The sequence below is a fragment of the Ovis canadensis genome, chromosome 2, assembly GCF_042477335.2.
Source record: "Ovis canadensis isolate MfBH-ARS-UI-01 breed Bighorn chromosome 2, ARS-UI_OviCan_v2, whole genome shotgun sequence".
NCBI lineage: Eukaryota > Metazoa > Chordata > Mammalia > Artiodactyla > Bovidae > Ovis > Ovis canadensis.
Genome location: NC_091246.1, coordinates 153,115,555 through 153,128,385, shown reverse-complemented (window position 1 = coordinate 153,128,385; position 12,831 = coordinate 153,115,555). Strand labels below are relative to the sequence as shown.

Sequence of the window (12,831 nt, the reverse complement as noted above, 5' to 3'; positions counted from 1 at the left end):
TCTATCCCTGGAGAAAGAAATGGCAACCCCCTCCAGTATTCTTGCCTGGGAGATCCCATGGACAGAGGAGCTGGGAAGGTTACAGTTCATGGGGTTGTAAGAGAGTTGGACATAACTTAGTGATGAAACAACAAGATAGTTGACATTACCCTGAATGTAATATGGTAAAATTATACTGCTCACCCTTCCAGGTGATGGCAATTTGAGATGGCCCTGAAGAAAAAAGAAAAGTACTCTTCAAGTTAATAGCCACAGATACTAGGATTGTATTGTCTGGTCCAGTGAAGTTACCATGCTGGTACAGTGGGCATGGTTCCATAATCCATCTTTTGTCTGGGCTGAATAGGAAGTTAACTGAGTATAGGGTAGGGAACCTGCACTCTTGTCCCTTTTGGGTTTTTAAATAGTGACACCAATCTCTGTCCTTGTCCAGGGACACAGTATTCCTTTCAGCTTACACTATGGATGTAGAAGAACAGTTCCAGGGGCTTCCACTTAGCCTTTCTTACCACCAGCTCTCTCTGTGAGTGAGGGGAGAAATGAGTCAAGGAATGCAGCAGACTCTTAAAGCCGGAAAAGGTGAGGAAATGAATTCTCCCCTAGAACCTCTAGAAGGTATGCAGCTCTGATGACACCTTGACTGTAACCCAGTAGGACCTATTTCAGACTTCTGAGCTCCAGAAGTATAAAACAATACCTTTGTGTTGTTTTAAGCCACTGCTGCTGCTGCTGCTGCTAAGTTGCTTCAGTTGTGTCCAACTCTGTGCAACCCTATAGATGGCATCCCACCAGGCTCCCCCGTCCCTGGGATTCTCCAGGCAAGAACACTGAAGTGGGTTGCCATTTCCTTCTCCAATGCATGAAAGTGAAAAGTGAAAGGGAAGTCGCTCAGTCAGGTCCGACTCTTAGCAACCCCATGGACTGCAGCCTTCCAGGCTCCTCCGTCCATGGGATTCTCCAGGCAAGAGTACTTTAAGCCACTAGATTATAATAATTTGTTACAGCAGCAATAGAAAAATTAATGTACCCTGGACACGACTGATGTTTTAACTCCATATCAATGGATGTTTTAACTCCTAGAGCCAGGATTTAATAACTCCTGGGAGGTCTGGTCATATCCCTTCTCACCGAGCATTCTCAAACGTAGCTGTAAGTCCCATGTCTTTCTGAAGGAGATTCGGAAGAAGATTTAAGGATGTACTGTAGGAGCATTGCGGGCTCTGGCCTCGGTTTCAAACAGGGCGTTTTGGGTCTATGGACTGATTTGAATCTGGAAACGATGAAAAGCCATGAATTTCTATTATGGCAACTTAAGTGAGATTTTTGACTCAGATCTAGAATTTTTCTAAGTGCTGAAATCAAACCATAACTTAGAACGCTACCAATGAACTTCGTTCTTAAGTACCCCATGATAAATGAAACACCACCATGGCAGTTTACACGTTTTGATTACCATATTATCCCTGGAGATATTTATAGTAATAGCTTCTTTAAAGAAACTGAGCCTTTGAAGTAGGGTCCCTGTGAGTTATTGCCCTGGAAGGATGCAGCCAATGTCAGATTGCAACACAAAGCAGATAAAAAACAGACAGAATAAATACTCTGGCCTCTTCTTGTCTTTCCTGCTTCTATGTCCCAACTGAAGGCAGAGGACAAAGGATCCTAGATAATAGAGGATGTTATCTGCAGGCGTCATTTTCCTGGGGCAATGGGCAGGGAAGATAAAGGTGAAGGATGGATAGGAAGGTCTAAATTAGAAATAACCAAACAAACAGCCCAACACTACATATTATTTGTTAAATTGCCTCCTAATAAAGATTGGAGATGTTCCATTTGTTCTTTTATCTCTCTCTTCCATCCTTCTCTCTCCAGTGCCTCATTAAATGCCTGTGAAAAATTAAATGAGTGAAAAATAACGCTGGGTCTTTCCCTGTGTTCTTGGTGGCTGCAACTGGAAGTGAGGAAAAAATGGGATCTCATGTGTGGCAAGAAAGGAGAGAGCGAGAATGACAGGGCTGAGAGCAGTGAGGGAGCTGAACAGATCTTACTCCTGTTCCTCTGCTCTGCAAGAGAAGTAAAGGAAGTACAAAGGTATTTATTCTTTTGTCCACTGCCCTCCTTGACCTCCACCTAATTACTTTGTCCACCTGTGTGGGAATGACTTTTCTAGCATGTCCTTTATATTCCAGGTCAAAAGTCACTTCTTCCAGATTACCTTCAACAATAACCCCATCTGTTTCCATACAATTTTCTGCTTTCCCTACCAAACAGAGTTTGGCAGATTATTCTGCTTGTGTTGTTGTTCAGTTGCTAAGTCGTGTCCAACTCTTCACGACCCCGTGGACTATAGCCCGCCAGGCTCCTCTGTCCATGGCATTCTCCAGGCAAGAATATTAGAGTGGGTATCCACTCTCTTCTCCCGGGGATCTTCCTGGCCCAGGGATTGAACCTGGGCCTCCTGCACTAGCAGGTGTATTCTTTAACACTGAGCCACCAAGTGAGTGTGTTATTTACAACCAAATTAATTTCCACCTAGAGATACAGAGAGGATAGTTAGCTAGGTGGATAATCCTATGGATTTAGATGTATGGAAAGAAGAAATTTCAAGCCAAAGGAATAACTGTACACAAAGGCTGAGTGAGAAACCTGGAGATCTTTAGGGACTATCTATTAGTTTAGTTTCACCAGGATATAGGGTACAAAGTTTGATCCTGGACATATCCTTTAGTCTTAAATTCAGTATTCAGTGTGTAGTAGGGAGCCACTTAGAGTTTTTGCCAGGTGAAGGAACACAATCAGGCTTGACTTTGGATATAAAAAACAGGCAACAGCATAGGCTGGATAGCTGAGAAATGGAAGAACTAGAGATGGGATGAGAATCATAAACTTGGATGTTGCAAAATTAATTGGGCAGGTGCTTCTCTGTGTGGAGCTTGTCATAAAAGAATTTAAATCTTGTTGATCTGTATTTGTTTACATACAAGTCTCTAAAAACTATTTCCCATGTGTAGTGCAAAATGTTTTCCTTGCCCCAATGATCAGTAATACCTAATAAGTAGTTCATCTTACACTCAATACATAATTAAGCTCTCTTGCTTCCTATTAGAACAGACATTAGCCAGAGAGGAGGCTTTTGTGCACTTCTTTGATTGTTCTTTGAATAGTCTATGGGTTTTTAAAAATTTGAACAGTTTGCTTATATTAGCTACTGACTTAAGAAACAATTATATGATTTTATGAAAAAATATGCTTAAGATCCTTGGAGCTAGATTCTCACAAAATGGCCATGGTTATGATAATTCTTTTATGGCTTGGGCTTCCCAGGTGGTGCTAGTGGTAAAAGAGCCTGCTTGCCAATGCAGAAGGCTTTAGAAACAACCCACTCCAGTATTCTCGCCTGGAGAATCCCACGGACAAAGGAGCCTGGTGGGATAAGGTCCATAGGGTCACAAGGAGTCAGACGTGACTGAAGAGCCTGAGCATGCACACATGCAGTCTGTGAGGTGATGTGGTGATGGTCATACATGTATATGAGGCTGGGATAGAGAAGGAGTGGAGAGGCTGACTAGTGGCTGCTCTCATTTTAGGAAAGAGCAAGAGCCAATAGCACAAAGCTAGGGACTCTAACTAACCTGAGATATCTAATTTGCCATGGGAGGGAACACATACTCTCTTCTGAGTGGTAGATAATCAGAAAGTTATGTGCAGAAAGGCCTTCAGATTCACTGTACACTATTAAGAACGATAAGACAGGAAAAAAGACTTCATGTACACAAGGGTCTTTGCTATATGCAAAGACCTTGGCATTGGACTAGAGTGCAAAGTTAGCTTGTCATTTATTAAAATTGTAGTCAAATATACATAATATAAAATTTACCATCTTAACCATTTTTAAGTGTACAGTCGTTTCTTTTTTATCCATAGTAGTCCAGTGATTATAGTGTAATTTTAGTGGGTCAAACATACAGTGTAAAATTATATGACTCTCCTTTATCTTGACAAAATGGTGGAGTAAAACCGCTACTCTCATTGTATATTTTTTGAACTAACATCTGTTTTCTGGCAATGGAAAAGAGTGACTATGTACGAATTGGATCTTTTTATTGATATTACAGGGGAGTCTGGGATGGCTGTACGGTCCTTTATTCTGGCAATACACCTAGTGCTTTGAGAGAAGGGACAGTAGTTGTATTTAGAACAGAATCTAAACCAACTGGGGAGAAATTTGAAGAGCCAGAAATTACCAAAGATACTTCAAAAGGGAAGGTCTGATGCTATTTAACTCCCTGGCTTTGTTTTAGGTAGAAGTATTTATCTAGGCTCTACAGCAGGCTTCTCAAACTCTTTATTTCCTTATTCTCTACCCTCTCCCCACCCTCACTTCTATTTCAGACATTGTTTTCCTGAGCCCCACATTCAACCTGAGCTCTGTATGTCTGTTTATGTATTACATGTTCTATATAAATACATATAATTATATGTTCTACATAAATCTGTGCTTCATACATCAGAAGAGAACATTTTTTTGCCCCCAAGAACCACTCCCAAGGGGGTGATATTGCCCTCACTGAGAATGTATGCTCTGTAGTGACACTGATTTCAGAGCGGACGTGGCAATTACTCAGGATCACCAGAATATAACTACTCTTTTAGAGTGCTGGTTCTAGCATAGGATAGAAATACTGAGTTCACTCTGGTAAAGCTAACGTATGAAATCTTAATGCTGAGAGACTGAACATGCAAATAAACAAGGGCCAGACAGCTGAGTTCTCACTCACAGCCTCTACAGCAATCTGTCCAAAGTGGTCAGGTCTTCACTGATTGACAGCTTCCCTATTTTTGCCCTTCTTTCCAACCCAGAACCAACCAGAAAAAGATGAATATGCTCATTAATTCAATCTTGTCAGAAGCTCCACTTCTCATCAGCCTGCCTCGTGTTTCCCACAGGAGACTCATCTCCAGATCCAGCACACTGGAAGCCCCCACTACTTTTCACGGTAAAGCACTGCTACTCGCTTGCTGACCCTTGACCCCAAATGTCGTTATGGGCTGGTTCTTGCTATATTAAGCTCTGAAAAAATAGCCATGGCTTGTTCTCATTTGGGTGATCTTTGTTTATTTCCATAATACAGAATGAAGATTGCAGCCAAGGAAGACTGTATGTGTTTAAAGAGACACCACAGGGTTAATAATTAACTTCTCCATTTCAGTGTTTCAGTAGCATGCATGGCTCATCTGTTGATCTCTGTTTTCTTCAACCATCCCAAAGGCTGTTATTTATCTTATCCTTTATCAGTCACACTGTGTGAATAATTTAAGTGATGTTTTGGCTATTTAACTACAGCAGTCATAATATTCAAAGATATTTGGAAATGCAGGCAAGTGCCAGAAGAGTTTAGTAAGTCATTCGATGGGAGTCTTATACATACAAAGACACTGTTACTTAGTTTCTTGAATATTTACATGTTAACTTCGATTTTGATATGGTCCAGAAAAAGGCTCACTGCTCAAATGACTACTGCTTGAGGATTTTACTACAAATGTTTTCTCTTTAGAGTTAAGACTTTCTGTCATATCCACCAGTGGGCTGATAAACTAAAAAAAAAAAAAAAAAATTCAGCAGTAACTAAAAGATGAATTGTGAATTCATGTGAATTGTGAGTAACAAAGCAAAGACCATCCAAAGACTTTTAGATAGAAACTAGGCAATGGCCATCAATGTTGGGAAGAAAGCCTAATTGGTGGCTGCTCAAAGATTAGCCTAGGAGTTTGGCTTCTACTAATGGGAGACCAAAATATTTCAATATGCCAAGTCTATTATGTAAAATACAAAATATATTTTAGATTTTTATTTTATTACTTATTTATTTACTTGCCTTTTCTTATTGTTGTTGACTTCTAACTTAATTTTGTTATGATCAGAAAATAATTTTTAAGTTCTTAAGACCTACTTTATGGCTAAGCACATGGCCTACCTTTGAGAATATATAATGGGAACTTCAAAAATAAATGGGTATTACTAGTTGGTGTTCTAAAAATGTCAACTAAATCAAGCATTTTCCAATCTTATTCAGACTTTGAAGACTTATTTTTTACACTTTTATTAGTTGGGTACTAAACTATTCTACTATATTCTTAAAAAATATTTTTACTGTGGCTGATTATTAATTTACATGTAACTTTAATTCAATCAAGGTTTGTACTTCTTGATATGCTACTTTGCCAGGCAGTGTACTGGAAAAATCACAGTGAACAAGTTAGATCCGATAGGGGGATCACAGTGTTTACAAAAAAGTTTATCATTGTGAATCCATCCAAGCTTGTCAGCAAAACCCAAGACCAAATGTCAGAAATGATTAAGCTTTCATTCAGTTCAGTTCAGTCTCTCAGTCGTGTCTGACTCTTTGCAACCCCATGAATAGCAACACTCCAGGCCACCCTGTTCATCACCAACTCCTGGAGTTCACTCAAACTCATGTCCATCGAGTCCATGATGCCATCCAGCCATCTTATCCTCTGTTGTCCCATTCTCCTCCTGCCCCTAATCCCTCCCATCATCAGGGTATCCAATGAGTCAACCCTTTGCATGAGGTGGCCAAAGTATTGGAGTTTCAGCTTCAGCATCAGTCCTTCCAGTGAAATACACAGGACTGATCTCCTTTATGATGGACTGATTGGATCTCCTTGAAGTCCAAGGGACTCTCAAGAGTCTTCTCCAACACCACAGTTCAAAAGCATCAATACTTGGGTGCTCAGCTTTCTTCACAGTCCAACTCTCACATCCATACATGACTACTGGAAAAACCATAGCCTTGACTAGAAGGACCTTTGTTGGCAAAGTAATGTCTCTGCTTTTTAATATGCTATCTAGGTGGGTAATAACTTTTCTTCCAAGGAGTAAGCGTCTTTTAATCTCATGGCTGCAATCACCATCTGCAGTGATTTTGGAGCCCAAAAACATAAAGTCTGACACTGTTTCCACTGTTTCCCCATCTATTTCCCATGAAGTAATGGGACTAGAAACCATGATTTTCGTTTTCTGAATGTTGAGCTTTAAGCCAACTTTTTCACTCTCTACTTTCACTTTCATCAATAGGCTTTTTAGTTCCTCTTCACTTTCTACAATAAGGATGGTGTCCCACTCCAGCACTCTTGCCTGGAAAATCCCATGGATGGAGGATGGAGGAGCCTGGTAGGCTGCAGTCCATGGGGTCGCTGAGGGTTGGACACAACTGAGCGACTTCACTTTCACTTTTCACTTTCATGCGTTGGAGAAGGAAATGGCAACCCACTCCAGTGTTCTTGCCAGGAGAATCCCAGGGATGGGGGAGCCTGGTGGGCTGCTGTCTACGGGGTTGCACCGAGTCGGACATGACTGAAGCGACTTAGCAGCAGCAGCAGCTTCTGCATATCTGAAGTTATTTGCCATTCCCTTCTTCAAGCTTTCATTCAGTTCAGTTCAATCGCTCAGTCATGTCCGACTCTGTGACCCCATGAATTGCAGCATGCCAGGCCTCCCTGTCCATCATCAACTAGCGGAGTTCATCCAAAGTCAACTGGCCCCTAATACTGGATGAATCAAACTGGAATCAAGAATGCTGGGAGAAATATCAACAACTCAGATATACAAATCTGATATCACTCTAATGGCAGAGGTGAAGAGGAACTAAAGAACCTCTTCATAAGGGTGGAAAAGGAAAGTGCAAAAGATGGCTTAAAACTCAGTATTCAACAAACTTAAGATCATAGCATCCAGTCCCATCACTTCATGACAAATAGACGGGGAAAAAATGGAAGGAGTGGCAGACTGGGACTGCAGCCGCAAAACTAAGACACTTGCTTCTTGGAGGAAAAGCTATGACAAACCTAGATAGCACATTAAAAAGCAGAGACATCACCTTAACGACAAAGGTCTGAATAGTCAAAATCATGGTTTTTCCAGTAGTCATGTACCAATGTGAGAATTGGACCATAAAGAAGGCTGAGCACCGAAGAATTGTTGCTTTTCAACTGTGGTGCTGGAGAAGACAACTGAGAGTCCCTTAGACAGCAAGGAGATCAAATCAGTCCATCCTAAAGGAAATCAACCCTGAATATTCATTAGAAGGACTGATGCTGAAGCTGAAGCTCCAGTACTTTGGCAACCTGATTTGAAGAGCTGACTGATTAGAAAACACCCTGATGCTGGGAAGGATTGAAGGCCGAAGGAGAAGGGGGTGACAGAGGGTAAGATGGTTGGATGGCATCATCAACTCAATGGACACAACTTTGCCCAAACTCTAGGAGATAGTGAAGGACAGGGAAGCCTGGGTGCTGCAGTTCATGGGATTGCAAAGAGTTGGACATGACTTAGTCGCTGAAAGACAATAGTAGGCCTCTAGAAAGCATTTGGAGGGGGAGAGTGGGGTGGGAGAGGTTAGCCTCCCAGGGACCACAGGATTGTGTTGGGCTGTGGATCCGATGTTTAGAGTTTGGTCGTCAGTCCTCTTGGCTTTTTCTTGTAGGTGCTCTTCCTTCTGTTTCCCTCCCAGGTCTTGCTGTCTCTTCTCTTTCATTTGCTCTTCTGTGCTATGGTATTCCTTTCAGGAATATCTGTTTTGAACCAGTCCCCAGAGGCAGAGGCCCTCCTCCCCTTTCTCTTCTCTCAAGTTCCATCTATTCTGTAAGCAGCTTTTACCGGAGGTTGACAGGATTGACATAGACATTTTTTCAGGACTTCTAAGGCCAGAAGCCTTCAAAACGTTTTGGCAAATACACCTGCACATACCTCCATCACTCCCCTTACTATGAATGAAGCAAAAATTCATATTCTAAGGCAAGTTAAGTAAAATTTAAGCATACTATTTTTCTCTGCCCTCTGGCCGTGTCTCTCCCCTCCACTATGCATTGTCTCTCCCCTCTACCTGCACATGCATCAACCAAGGTTCCTCATTGGCAAAAAAATACCTTCTCAGCCATAAACAGCAACATTTTTTGAACATCAATGAGATGATGTCCTAGGAGATAAGCTTCTTAAACTTGTAAGGGGCTTCAGTGGCCCATGACTCACTACTCACTTTGTACTTACAGATCTGGGTTGTGCAAGCTATCAACATGATTTAATGTACAGCCCTGTCTCAAAAAGTTATACAACTATGCTTTGACCTCTAATGGGAAGAATAGTTCTCCGAGCTTTCTAAGAGGCTATTCCTGGGTTATAATCCTCAATTTTGCTCAAGTAAAATTCTCTTATTACTTTCTTAGATCAACAGATTAATTTTTTTCATTGACACCGTATTGCGTTGACATTATCTCTTGGCTTTCTATTTCTCTTATCCTGTTTTGACTGTGGCAGGTATGTATCATTAATATTTATATTTCGAGAAACTACAGAAGTTGGACTTGGGTGAATTCAGCAAAGTACCAAAGCTAAGAACACAGAAATACCAGTTTCATCTAGCCAATCAATGTACAACCTGGGAGGCAGCTTGGAGAAGAGACAAGAGCAAGGCTTTTGAAGTCAGACATGCCTGGGTCTGTCATTCAATTACTACATGCCCAAGGGTCTTTTTTTGAAAAAGCTACTTCACAGAGTTGTGGAGATTTAATGAGATAATAACTAAGTAATCTCGGCCATTCTCTGAACCTTGCAAATTTATCTACATGCTGATGTATCTCTGTAGTTGGGATCTCTAGGCTGGATTCTGAGTCACTTGGATGTCCTGGCCTGGATGACTCAGAGGCCTATCAAGTACAATTTATTCAAGAGTAAGTTAATTATTAATTATTGTTGGCACTACCCTGCTCATCCCCAACCCCATCTACAAAGTTCTGGCCTTTCCCTCATGCCCCGCTTTGGTAAGAGGTAGTGCTGCCACATTGCCCAAGCCAGAAACTCAGGGGTCTTCCTCAGTGGCTACTCGGCACCCCACACATCAACCTCATTAGCATCTCTTTTATTTGTCTGCATCTCTTTAAGCTCACTCCATCCTTTTTTAGGCCTTTTTCTCTTCCAGTTCAGACCATCCTTCCAACCTCCTCTGATCTGTTCAGTTGCTCAATCGTATGACTCTTTGTGACCCCATGGACTGCAGAACGCCAGGCTTCCCTGTCCATCACCAACTCCCGGAGCTTGCCCAAATTCATGTTCATTGATTCAGTGATGCCATCCAACCATCTCATCCACTGTCGTCCCCTTCTCCTGCCTTCAATCTTTCCCAGCTGGCCTCTTTTCTTGTAATTTCACTCCAGTGCAGCCTCTATTGCTTTCTTGTTTAAAAAGTTAGTGGCTTCTGATGCAGAAAAAAGTCCAAATTCCTTAACGTGATCTGGTCTCTTCATCTTCCTTCTAAGCTCACCTCCTTAACCCGACACCTATATCAAGCGACTGGCATTTCTAAGCATTGCTGTCCGCTCCTTTACTTCCAGATCTTCAAACAGGATGCTCCCTCTCCCTGGTATTCCATTTCCCTTGTTTTTCATCTGGCTAAATTCCAGTTACCGTCCCAGATTCCAGTACCATCCTCTCTAAGAGGCCTTGCCCACCACTTGTCCAAGTGAAGTGCTTTGCCTCTGTGCTCCCAGGGAACTCTGTGCTTACATCTTTTTAACAAAGCATTTGTCACTCAGTAATGTAATTATCTAATATAATAATTGTGTGTGTGAGTTCGTGCTCAGTCGTGTCCAACTCTTTGCAGCCCTACAGACTGTATCCCACCAGGCTTCTCTGTCCATGGGATTTTCCAGGCAAGAATACTGGAATGGGAAGCCATTTCCTCCTCCAGGGGATCTTCCTGACCCAGGGATCAAACCTGTGATTCCTACATTGCAGGAGCAATCTTTACTGCTGTGTCATCTGGGATTTATGGACCCTATTTTACATGTTGGATGTTCCTTTAAGTTCTTGACTTGTATTAGCTCATTTAGTCTCACAAAAATCCTATGAAACAGGTACTGTTATCATCCTCACATTGCAGATGGAGGACATGGAGGCATAGAGAAGTATTAACAAATATTTTTCTCAGTATCACACAGCCACCATTTGAACCGAAGAGGTCTGACTACAGAGTCCATATGATTATCCAATCTACATTTTAAAAAATATTTTAAAAGTTTTTTTATGTAGATCATTTTTAAAACTTTTATTGAATTTGTTACAATATTACTTCTATTTTATATTTTTGTACCTTTTTTTTTTTTCTTTTTCTGCCAAAGACATGTGGGATCTTAGTTTTCTGACCAGGGATTGAACCTGTACCACCCTGCCCTGGATAGTGAAGTCAACCAGTGGATGGCCAGGGAAGTCCCAAACATGCATTTTTGTATCCAATAATCTCCAAGGATTTTGTCTATGTGGTTCACTGATGTACTCCCAGGGCTTAGAATAAAGTCTGGCATGTAATCAGTTCAGTTAAATAGCTCAGTCATATCCGACTCTCTGTGACCCAATGGACTGCAGCACACCAGGCTTCCTTGTCTATCACCAACTTCCAGAGCTTACTCAAACTCATGTCCATCAAGTTGGTGATGCCATCCAACCACTCATCCTCTGTCACTCCCTTCTCCTCCCACGTTCAGTCTTTCCCATCGTCAGGGTCTTTTCCAATGCATCAGTTCTTCACATCAGGTGGCCAAAGTATTGGAGTTTCAGCTTCAGCATCAGTCCTTCCAATGAATATTCAGGACTGATTTCCTTTAGGATGGACTGGTTGGATCTCCTTTCTGACGAAGGGACTCTCAAGAGTCTTCTCCAACACCACAGTTCAAAAGCATCAATTCTTCAGCACTCGGCTTTGTCATAGTCCAACTCTCACATCTATACATACTACTGGAAAAACCATAGCTTTGACTAGGTGGACTTTGTTGACAAAGTAATGTCTCTACTTTTTAATATGCTATCTAGGTTGGTCATAGCTTTTCTTCCAAGGAGCAAGGTTCTTTTAATTTCATAGCAGCAACCACCATCTGCAGTGATTTTGGAGCCCTCTAAAATAAAGTTTCCGTTGTTTCCCCATTCATTTGCCACGAAATGATGTGACAAGATGCCATCATCTTAGTCTTCTGAATGTTCAGTTTTAAGCCAACTTTTTCCCTCTTCTCTTTCACTTTCATGAAGAGGGTCTTTAATTCTTCTTGGCTTTCTGCCATAGAGGTGGTGTCATCTGCGTATCTGAGGTTATTGATATTTCTCCCAGCATTCTGGATTCCAGCTTGTGATTTATGCAGCCCAGCATTTCACATGATGTACTCTGCATATAAGTTAAATAAACAGGGTGACAATATACAGACTTGAGGTACTCCTTTCCTGATTCAGAATGAGTCTGCTATTCCATGTCCAGTTCTAACTGTTGCTTCCTGACCTGCATACAGATTTCTCAGGAGGTAGGTCAGGTGGTCTGGTATTGGCACCTCTTGAACAATTTTCCACAGTTTGTTGTCACCCAAACAGTCAAAGGCTTTGGCGTAGTCAATAAAGCAGAAGTAGATATTTTTCTCGAACTCTCTTGTTTCTCTGATGATCCAGCGGATGTTGGCAATTTGATCTCTGGTTCCTCCGCCTTTTCTAAAACCAGCTTGAACATCTGGAAGTTCACAGTTCACAAATTGCTGAAGCCTGGCTTGGAGAACTTTGAGCTTTACTTAGCTAGCATATGAGATGAGTACAGTTGTGCAGTAGTTTGAATATTCTTTGGCGTTGCCTTTCTTTGGGATTGGAATGAAAACTGACCTTTTTTAGTTCCTGTGGCTACTGCTGAGTTTTTGAAATTTGCTGGCATATTGAGTGCAGCACTTTTTCACAGCATCATCTTTCAGAATTTGAAATAGCTCAACTGGAATTCCATCACCTCCACT

At 41.5% G+C, this 12,831-nt stretch overlaps 1 long non-coding RNA gene across 2 annotated transcripts in view; it reads left to right on the top strand.

Annotated features, from left to right (window-relative positions):
* The window catches only part of LOC138432797 (uncharacterized), a 30,871-nt gene that overhangs the window by 5,062 nt on the left and 12,978 nt on the right, over positions 1-12,831 (top strand). For both annotated transcript variants that reach the window (XR_011253984.1, XR_011253985.1), the window contains exons 3-4: positions 1,873-2,091; positions 4,861-4,997. This is a non-coding gene — a long non-coding RNA (uncharacterized lncRNA). The remainder of the gene's footprint in view (positions 1-1,872; positions 2,092-4,860; positions 4,998-12,831) is intronic.